The 10,884-nt window shown below is 41.2% G+C and overlaps 1 pseudogene; it reads left to right on the top strand.

Annotated features, from left to right (window-relative positions):
• The first annotated feature begins 9,293 nt into the window (after positions 1-9,293).
• Positions 9,294-10,535, top strand: LOC109456669 (N-acetylgalactosamine-6-sulfatase; annotated as a pseudogene).
• The last annotated feature ends 349 nt before the right edge of the window (positions 10,536-10,884 follow it).

Below are 10,884 nucleotides of genomic sequence, written 5' to 3' on the forward strand. Positions count from 1 at the left end.
AAAATTGATGGCTAAGAAAAACTGCTGTATATAATATTTATGAAAACTTTAGAATGTGTATTGTCTTTTTCCCAATACCTTAAACTGAAAAGAAAAGGAATAATTTCAAATATAAGAAAATTTATTTCAAGTAGTAGTAATATCTCAACAGTAGTAGTCAGTCTTCCAGATTAAGGCTATCTTTTCTTACTTCACTCTCAGGGCTAATTATATTGAATAGATTTCATTAATTTGAAGGTAACTTCCCCTGTGAGTTTCCTGTCTTCTACCTCATGCCAATGTTTAAAATTTGAATGCATTTTAAGTGATCTCAGAGAGAATAAGCCTAATATTTTTAAACAACCTATTATTATGGGTAACACTTAATGTAATTTTTAACTTAATGATTCCGTAAATTGCATTATTGGTGTTAAAGTGTGCCATGTCATGTATCAGTGTTTTCTTTGAAGTGAAAGAAAAAAAATCATTTTCTAGATATATCCACCAAATGGTATTGGTACTCATGCCCACAACACTTTAATAGGAGCTATAGAGCATTCAGGAAAATAATGACATTTGGCCCATTCACTCAGAAATTTTAACTTAATAGAAAAAAATCAAACTGTTGTCTGATAGTTAGGGAAGAGTCTGTCTTCGCTGGCACTTGGTCCTAACTTCTCAATCATTAATTCAGAAAATGTTTGAACCAGAGACATGACTTTCTGGCAGACAGGCTTCTTACTGTACAAACCAGCAATATTCTGGAACCTAGAAATTCGATTCATTGGATGCTTTAGCCTAGACACTGTATTAACACTATATAAGATTCATGAGAATGGGCAAAATAGTAAGGAAATTTAGTTGTTCCCTTTATACCTCTGAAAATATGATGAGGTATTGAAGAGGGAAGAACATTTATAATGTTACTTCTAATAGGGTTACATTTAGGTGAAACTGTGTTAATACTGAAATTAATGCTTAGAAATTCAGGGATATTAAGTCTTTACCCTTATAAATTTGAACTGTTTGCTTAATTGGTATAACTTGCTACACATTAATACTTTGTTCATAAGCATTTTATTCTGTTAACCATGACAATTTCACAAACAGTTGCATGGTAAACAGGTTATCATATCTCTGTAAATTTGAGTATGATTCTAGTGCTTCTGCGGATGTAAGTGGTAATTTTTAATTCTAACAATAGTTTACGTATATGGCAAATAAATCCAGTTGTATAATTTTAAATGCCATCAATAGAACGCATGTAAAACTATGTTTTGTTTTGTTTTTATTGCCCGATTTCCGTGAGTCCCATTCCTTTTAACTCTTCTCAGATGTAGCTGAATCTTAATAATTCCAAGATGATGCCAGGTAGAATTTTGAGATTAATGTGGAAGCAACCACTTCCTTAGGACTGTAAGCTCATGGACTGGACTTGGCACTGCTGAATTAGATATAATGATGTGAAATCTACCCAGAACAGTTAACAGAATAGGCCACTCAGCTGCTAGGGCCCTCAGAACTCCATGGATTTTTAGACCCCTGGCTCTAGTTGTTCTCAACAACAGAGTTGTCTTAGATTATTTTTTGCAGCCCAAGCAGGAGTTTGTGCCACATCTAATACATCTTACTGTACCTGATTAAATACTTCTTTCCAGGTAGAATTAACAACAACCACGCTTCTTAAACTTGTACAATTTCTTAAGGGACATTCTACTTTTACCATGAGTACCACTATCTGGTTACGATTTAAATTTTCTTATATTTTCAGCTGGCTCCCAACTGAGCTCAGAGCTAATTCAAGGTCTGGATTGAAAATTGTTCTACTCATCATTATTCTAATTTGTTTAACATACCTCCTTGTCAAGCTGGTGGTGTTCTGTATAACCAGGTGCATAAATCCCCTATAAAGACTCAAGTGATGGTTGCATGAAGAATAGAAATGATACCAAGTTACTACCTCCTTTAATTTAGAATGATTTGAACTCTTTCCTGCTATACATGAATTGCCTGAATATCTGTATCAAGAAGATGTAGGCTAATTAGGCTCATAAGTCTGATTGTCTTTGGCCAACTGTTCTTGATTTACCCGATGCTTGCAGAATTATTGCCTGTTTTTCAGCAACTTTTTTATTCTAACCATTTAAGAGAGAATGATCAAAGCCTCACTAATTCAATGCCTCATGGGAAAATCCACCTCAAAAACTTTCCAGGTTTAACAAGTACCTAAGGAACCCCTTAAAGGTAAAGTGCAGATTGGTCGTTGCTCAAATGGCTATAGCCCAATCTCAGGAGTCACAACAAGGGAACAAGATGGACCCAGAGCAGGTAGCCAAGCCACTCCAGCATCAACATGGGATGAAACACACCCTCCAAAGCAAAGAAACATGATCAATCAGCAACACTGTCAGCCAACAGGTTTAAATTGAAATGGAGAAATATGGATCCTGAGAAGGAAGATTCATTTAACATTAAACCCAATAAGGAATTAATCTGCTGAGATGCACTCACAATGGTTAACCAAGGGCCTAAATATTATAAATAATAAGAGTGTCCATTTGCTGACTGGGGCTTCTCGAGTACTCTATACCAGGAAGAACCTCAGACTGAACTCTCAACTTCCCTTAGTATGCCTGCTTGTTTATGCCATCTGAGTCAACTATTACAAAGAAATCCTGCTTCATCTTTCTACCAATGGACTGAGACCTACCTGCCTCATCCAATCAAAAATACACAGTGTGGTACCTCATTTACATAAAGTGGACCTAATTGAGAACCCAGGCAGGAACTTTCGCTATAAAAGGTGACTTTCCCTTTGTCTCTGTGGAACACAATATAGGTTGCTACCTGAATCTGTGTCTCCTAGGCTGCAGCTCCTTTATGCTCAAATTAAATGCTTTATTTCTTCATTACAGTCTAAAATTAATTGTGGTTTACACTAGCATGGTAGCTGGGGTGCCCTCTATATGGTGTGACATGTAGGGAGGACAGCTCCATCTGAGTAGACAAACTTTGTGCGTTCTCTGCTTTTTTTGCAGGTGGGGTGCCTATTGCCTGTTTCACTGTGGGAAGACCTGTGATTTCCCACTCAGTAGCAACCAGTTAAGTGAAAAATGCACAATGCTGAAGACACAGTAAAGAGAAGAGTAACCACATGCTGATTTTTAGCCATTAAAGCAGAAATGCCTCATGATACAAGGAATTTTGAAGACAAGACTCCTGAGGCAAACATTGATAAATGAGAGATTGATGTAGAATATTTTCTTTGTGCCAGGATCAGGTCTCATGAATGGAAGAATGGAAGCACGGACCAAGGAGAAGTGAGGAGTTGTAAAAGAGGATAATTTATTAAAAGTAAAGAGTCACAGCTCTCGGAATGAGAGCTGGTCCCGAACGGGTTGACCAGTGACTGATGCAAAAATTCTTCCTTTTATACCTTCCGTTGTCTGCTCGGGGAAGGGGGCTGGCACCTTCTAATGGAATTTGTCTATCAGGTTTGTCCTGTTTGCTCACCCTAAAGGGATTAACAAACCCATCCCTGTCTATCAAGCCTAAAGGATTTAACAAACCTATCCTTCAGATCTGCTCCTTTGTCCGGCCAAAAGGGAGTTATGAGATAATTTATTAACCTCAAGGTGCATTCTCATAGCTTCATCCTGGAGTGAAGGAGACATTCCAGAACTTGGAGTTTCATGATATAGCTGCCTTTTGCTTATTTCACCAGGGATCTTTTATGTCTATCTAACAACATGTTAACTAATCTGTCTCAAGATGATAGACCTGATGGGATTGGTCTGGCTGGACCCTTGGAAGAAGGTAGCCCACACTGAGATGCCACAGTCCTAACTCAGTGTTAGGGGCTCTCTGCAGCAAGCATGGAGGGCTGCATTATAGGATTTACACATGGTGGTGGGGAGGTAGGGGTGCCTGATCTCTCCGGGACACAGCAGATTATGCTGCTTCTCCTAACAGATGGGGATAGGCACCAAGGCACACAGTGGGCCTGCAGGAGATTGTTAAAGGGATTAAGGACTGATAATGGCTTCCTGGTAAGAAAGGATGGAACTGAAATGTAAACCAGGATGTTTATCTTGAATCTCATAAGCATGTACATAAATAAATCTACATTCATAACTGGTGATTCTCTATATATATTTGGCCACAGTATGATCACATTTTTTCCCCAATTTTTTCCCCCCAATTTTTCAATTAAGAATCCCAGTCAGAGTTGACTTATAGTATAAAGGTATATATTACAGTGCACTGAATGAACTAACAATTCAAAGCGTGGGTTATTGATCCCAAATAAAATGGGTCAGTGGCTGCTAGTAGCGGACAGTGAAGGCTGACAATTTGAGAGAAGACAAGTGAAGAGGTGTAAAGTAGAACATCAAAGGTGTCATTCCTGCGGTCATTTAGTGAAGAGATAAATACTCAGCTAGTGTAGCTCAATGTGGGCCCATTTCCTTATAGTATAGTTCAAAATGATCCAGAGCCATGCCTAATAAGCAACTAAACAGGAGTTTAGTGTTAAAACCTGAGAATATAAAATGTTTTAAGAAGAAAATTGCAACTTCATTCTAGGTGCTTAGCCTGAATCAGGTGTCACCCTTGCGTCCATTCTTTTTCTTGTCCATCCTAGTTCTGGTTCATCTATAAAGCCTATAGATTTTTCCTTTGAAACATACTCAAAACTCTTTCATTGCTCTACCTCCTCTCTCAACACCCAGAGTCAAAAAGTAACTTCCTCCTCCCCAATACTGTAGTTCCCCTCTTCCCAACTCACACAATGTCTTGTCGGTTGTCTGGAAAGTTAATTTAGGGAGAATCCGCATTTCAAATAGTGCTACATTGTTGGGTTGATAGTATAATTGAGGAACTGCAATGAGCTGTAGGCTCCAGATTCACTAGGTTTTGAACCTGGCCCTGCCTCCATCAGCAATCTGTGTGAGATTTGAGGATAATCAATAAGACGTGATCTTTCTCTGTCTCTCCAGCAGTCACACCAATTGAAGCCAACATTATACCTCACCTGGACTATGCACATGTCTCCTTACCTGGACTCTGCTTTGATTTCTGCCCCTTCTAGTTAAAGGGACTATAAAATAGATTATCCATATCTAAAATTTTGCAAGTGAAAGGGTAACATTACTGATTACCCATGATAACAGTCATAAATTGAAGCCATTTCTGCAAACCAGGGTGTATGAACACCCAAACTTTAATCAAATGTTGTTTCAGTGGATAGAGTGAACTTTTTAAAAAATATAATCTCATCTGTCTCCTTCTTAAAAAGCTGCCCTGGCCTCCATCAAGAATAAATTACAAACTCCATACTGGGGCTTGCAAGACTCCTCAGACGTCATCTCCCCTTCCCCCATGTGCACCAGGCCCTCTGGGCTTTGGTATGGTACCTGAAAGCACCCAGCCCCATTTCCTCCTGAGGCCTCTGCATGTATTAATACTTACCCACCCTGTCCACATGCTGTTTCCCTCTCTCTTTACACAGCAGACTTCTCAATCTTCAGATTTGCTCACACATAATCTCCTCTAAGAAACCTTTGTTTATTATTCTATCAAAAATATTCCTCCTCCTTTTTATTCTCTATCACATTATCCTGATCATGTTAGCCTCCTTAGTACTCAGCCTCTAAATTTCTATTTCCATTTGTATTGGTTTACTCTCCCTTCTAGAACAAAAGCCTCATGGAAGCAGGAATCTTGTGTTATTATCTTCAGTAACTGTATCAGGGTTTGGAACTGTAGAAGAGGAAAAATATTTTTCCCTCTACCTTTCTATGTTCTTGGCTGGTAACCACGCACTAAAAGGCAGATTAGACAAGAAAAAAACAAACAGAAATTTATTAACATTATACCTCAAGTATACATGAGAAACATCCAAAGAAAAATGAGTAACTTTTAGAGGTGGCTTAGAATTCAGGCTTAAATACTATCTTTCAGCTAAAGACAAAGGAACGAAGGGTGTTCTGTGAGGTGACCAGAAAAAGTAAACACAAGTTAGGTTTGTTATGCAGATTTAAGTAGGTGCCTTTTCCATTGATACGGATTTCTTAAGACTTAACCATCTTTCTCTTCTTGGTACAGAGAGATAATACCCTTACAAATGCAGATTTACTCTATAAATGTAAATTTCCCTTACAAAAAGGTAACCTTTACTCAGTTTTCAGAGCTTCTCTTATATTTGTGGTTTCGCAAAATAATGATCTCAAAATAATCCTTATGCCAAAGAAGCACATTTTGGGGGTGCACATTCCACTATCCTCCAGCACATGCATAGTATTTGTACAAAGAATGAAGAAATGAAACTTCAAATTATTTTCAATCATGTGATTATTAAAACAAACAAATGAAATGTGCTCAAGTTCTTTGTAGAGTAAGTAATATACAAAAGTGGAATGTTCTTAGGTAAATTATATGTAAAGTATATATATTAAATATATACAGCAAAAAAAATTTATATGCATTTTAAGAAAGGAAGGCTGTATTAAAATTGTAATACTCAATATATATCGATAACAAAAGATGAATACAAGTCACCTTTGACTTCTGCAATGACAAGAGGTGCTCAAAGTGGTTACCATCAGCACCCAGACACTTCCAATTATGGCGAACTACTGCTTGAGCAACGTTGACCAAAGTGTCCACTTGTATACATTTTTTGGCACCCTGTTTGTGTGTGTGTGTGTGTGTGTTTGAATATATATGTATACATACGTATGTATGTATATACATATGGAGAGAGTATTAGGTCTACAGTTTTGCCATCAACAGGATACACTCAAGAACATTGTATGTTAAACTGTCTGGTTGGTAGAGTACAGTGGTGAAAGAGTTAAACCTGGTTGGTGAGGGAGAAATGTTGGAAAGCACCAGAGACCTGTAATCAGACACCGATCTCTGGTGGAGATGTCCTCTATATCATATCTATTATGAGTGATACAGATGCAGAAAACTGTATTCTTCATATCATTACATTTATATACAGCATAATTTTCCTTCCAGAAATCCTAGGTTGCATAGCCCGAAGGTATTCAATAAAACTGAGAGGGAACACTAGAAGTGAATCATACCAGTTTGACATTTCCAGTTCTGTTGTGACCGCCAGACCAAAATATAGTCTGTGGGCCTCTTTTTCATTAGCATGAAACTGCTGGGTTTTAAAACAGTTTATCCGTTGAATTAATCTCTAACTTGTCTTTCACACAGCCAGATATAGCTCCCTACATCAGTCTTCTTATTCTGAAACACTTTTATTTTTATTTGTATGCATTCTGGGTAATGAATAACGATCTTTTGTGCTTAGAGAATGCCATTCTCTAAAATAGCTCCTAGCATTTTGTAAATGTTAACTCATTAGATCTCTTACGGTCAGGAGCCATCTATCACACTGAGGTAGGTCAAAAGCATCATATTTCACATTTTACAGATGGAGGAATTTTAGGGACTTCAACCAAAGTCATCTGCAGTCAGCAAACAGGAGAAGACCAGGCAAAGAAATACTACCCCAGAATCAGACAAATCTCACTCTGCCCCCTGACTGAGCCAAGCTGGCCTTTGGGGTCTCAGATGTTGCATTCCGCTCAGACATCAAGATCCAGATGGGGCTGAGGGACATGAGGCTGGTGACACTGCTTGTCCCCACTCATTTTAACTTGGCAAAGAGCAATTAAAATGCATATCCAAGCAGACCTCTATTCCATTATATCTGAGGAAATTCAATTCAGTTGCATGCAACTCTCTGCTCCAGGCACTTGCTGCGGTTTCCAGAGATCACACAGTTCCATTTATCACACTGTTTACCATCCCGGGATGAGATGGTGCTGCTAAAGGTATCATCCAGCCTCAGGGACCTGAACTGCTTTCTGTGACACTCAGTTCCAGCCTTGAACCCCTTTTTATCTTTCTAGTGAAGCAAGTGGTCCAGGCAGTAACACCTGGCATGGAGAGCTTTGCACTTTTCCCGGATCTGTCCCTTTTCCTCACCACCACAACTCTGGTTTTGCACCTCACAAATAAAAAGCCAGCTTCTTAGTCCTTCCGTTAGCCTGTGATCTCTAGGGAACCCAGTCAAAGTGACTAGCTAAGGGGAAAATATCCCAAAACAATGAGAAATAGAACTGTTTCTCAATGCCTTTTTCCTAAAACAAAGGGTACAGCAGACATTGAAAAAATCATGGTAGATTACAGTAGAACTCAGAAGTATACTCTCTTTTTGCTCTATTAGTTTAGGGTAGCTTCCCTACCAAGAAGGATGGAGTTTTGTTACATTTCTCAAAGTACTTAGAGCAGGAGGGAAAGGAAGGAACACAGGCCGAGGAGAATATTCATGCCCCAGTGTCTCCATTTTGTGTCCTTGTGTCTGTTCTCAGGAGTGTTTCTAATGTCAGAAATATAATAGAATTTGAAACATGATCGAAGTTATATCAATTAAATAACTTGTGAGATATATATCACAATTACATTTATTTTGAGACAATGTCAATATCAAATGTTTCCCCTTAAAGGAAAAACTACAACAGAACAATAAAGTTCCTATATACAGAATACACACACAAACAACTGCAGCGATAATGTAGAAACAAATGTTCCCAACTCTGAACACAGACAGAAAAGGCGACCACATTGTCTCTCTTCCTCCCAGATTCTAATGTCGTCTTTGCCTTCTTAGCACCAACAAAGGAAAGATGATTTGTAGGGGAATGAGAAGACTTTTTGGTATCCTTTAAACATTATCCTCTAGTCTCTTATTTTACTTTTACCGCAGGCAAAAGCCGCCAGTCTTACAACTGCGAGAGCCCCACTGAAACAGGTGGAACTGAAAAAGAAACCAGGCTGTGGGCAAGCAAACGTGAAAGTCAATACTAATTTACCCAGCATTCACCAATCTAATTCACTCTATTTAACAGCCAAATAGAATTCAATAAAATGGACGTACAGTCCTCCTACTGATGTATTTTTGGTCTATTTCCAATTCTCTGTTATTGCAAGAAGTTTATATCCAATATTTTTGCTTATATATCTTTATATTCATGCCTCAGTATATTAGTGGGAGAGAAGTAGAAGTTTGGGATCTTTTTTTAAATGTTAATAGAAATCGCCAATTTAGTATCTAATTAAAGTGTATAGAATGTCTATTTTTCTACCCCACTGTCAATACTTGGATTTTTGATTTTTTTTTTTAAAGATCCTTTTAGGCTTCATGTGGTCCCGCCCCGCCCGGCTGCCGGCCAGAAAGGCCACCTGCGCTGTCTTCAGTGTCTGGCCTGGACTCCTCTGTTCCTGGTGTGGTTGCCATGGCAGCGGTTGCTACAGCGATGAAGTGGCGGCTGTGCTGGTGCTGAGTGCAGCGGGGCTGGAGGCCACCGGTGTCCTACTGCCCCCGACATCCTGCTCCTGCTCATGGACCACATGGGGTGGGGCGACCTGGGGTACGTGGAGAGCTTTCCAGAGAGACCCCGAATTTGGACCGGGTGACTGCGGAGGGCATGCTTCTACACCGCCAGCCCTCCGTGGATGTCTGCCCATCTGCAATGGCTTCTACATCACCAACGGGCAGGCCAGGAACACCTACACACCACAGGAAGTCGTGGGAGGCATCCTGGATGCCTGACCTCCTCCTGATGGAGCTGCTGAGGGAGCTGGCTAGGTCAGCAAGACTGTGGGCGAGTGGTATCTGTGCCACAGACCTCAGTTCTACCTCCTGAAGCACAGATTTGATGAGTGGTTTGGATTCCCCCAACTGTCACTTTGTACCTTATGACGACAGTGCCAGGTCCAACATGCCTGCACTGGGAGATGGTCCACAGATTTTATAAAGAATCTCCAATTAATCTGAAGACTGGAGAAGCCAACCTGATCCAGATCTACTTACAGGAAGCCCTGGATTTCTTTAAAACGCAGCAGGAAGCTCAGTGCCACTTCTTTCTGTACTGCGCCATCGATGCCACGCATGCATCTGTTTATGTTTCTAAGCCTTTCTTGAGCACCAATCAGCGAGGGACGTATGGGGAGTGGGGGGGACGCTGTCCGATAGATCAATGACAGTGTAGGGAAAATCCTGAGCCTTCTTTAGGACCCGAGGGATTTGTTTTCTTCACAGCTGACAATGGCGCTGCCCTCATTTCTGCTCCCAAACAAGATGGTAGTAATGGCCCCTTTTTTGTGCGGGAAGCAGACCACGTTTGAAGGTGGAATGAGGGAGCCTGCCATCCTGCGGTGGCCCGGGCATATCCCTGCAGGCCAGCTGAGCCACCACCTGGGCAGCGTCTTGGACCTCTTTACCACTAGCCCTGTCCCTCACCAGCCTGGAGCCACCCAGCAACAGGGTGATCAACAGCCTCGACCTTGTCCCTGCCATGTTTCAGGGCCAGCTGACAGACAGACCAATATTCTGTTACCATGACAACACACTGGTGGTGGTCACCCTGGGCCAGTACAAGGCCCACTTCTGGACCTGGACCAATTCCTGGGAGGAGTTCACACTGGTGCCCCCTCCCCAGTATGGTGTTCTGCTGTGTAGTGACCCACGTGCCTAAGCCCCAGGTCTTCCATCTACTCACGATTTCTGGATGTCAGAGGAGGAAGAGGGAGTTAGCATCTCCCCCTGCCGGACCTGGTGCCACCATCCCAGACAAGCCCGTGGCCTCCCACCATGGGGGCTGCCTGAGACCCTGGGCAAGAGGCCGGAGGGAGGTACATGTTACCACCTGACCCACGTTTCTGGACTCAATCCCAGGGCTGTTAGCCATAGTGCAGGCTCATCCCCATGCTCCCTTCCCACCCCCCCAAAAGCCAGCACTGTGACCTGCAAGGGTGCCCATTCCCACTCTGGAGGAAGAGAGGAGGAGGAAAGGTGTGGCGCATGTGGGGAGGGGGTGGCTGGCT

The sequence above is a fragment of the Rhinolophus sinicus genome, linkage group LG01 (genome assembly GCF_036562045.2).
Source record: "Rhinolophus sinicus isolate RSC01 linkage group LG01, ASM3656204v1, whole genome shotgun sequence".
Taxonomy (NCBI): domain Eukaryota; kingdom Metazoa; phylum Chordata; class Mammalia; order Chiroptera; family Rhinolophidae; genus Rhinolophus; species Rhinolophus sinicus.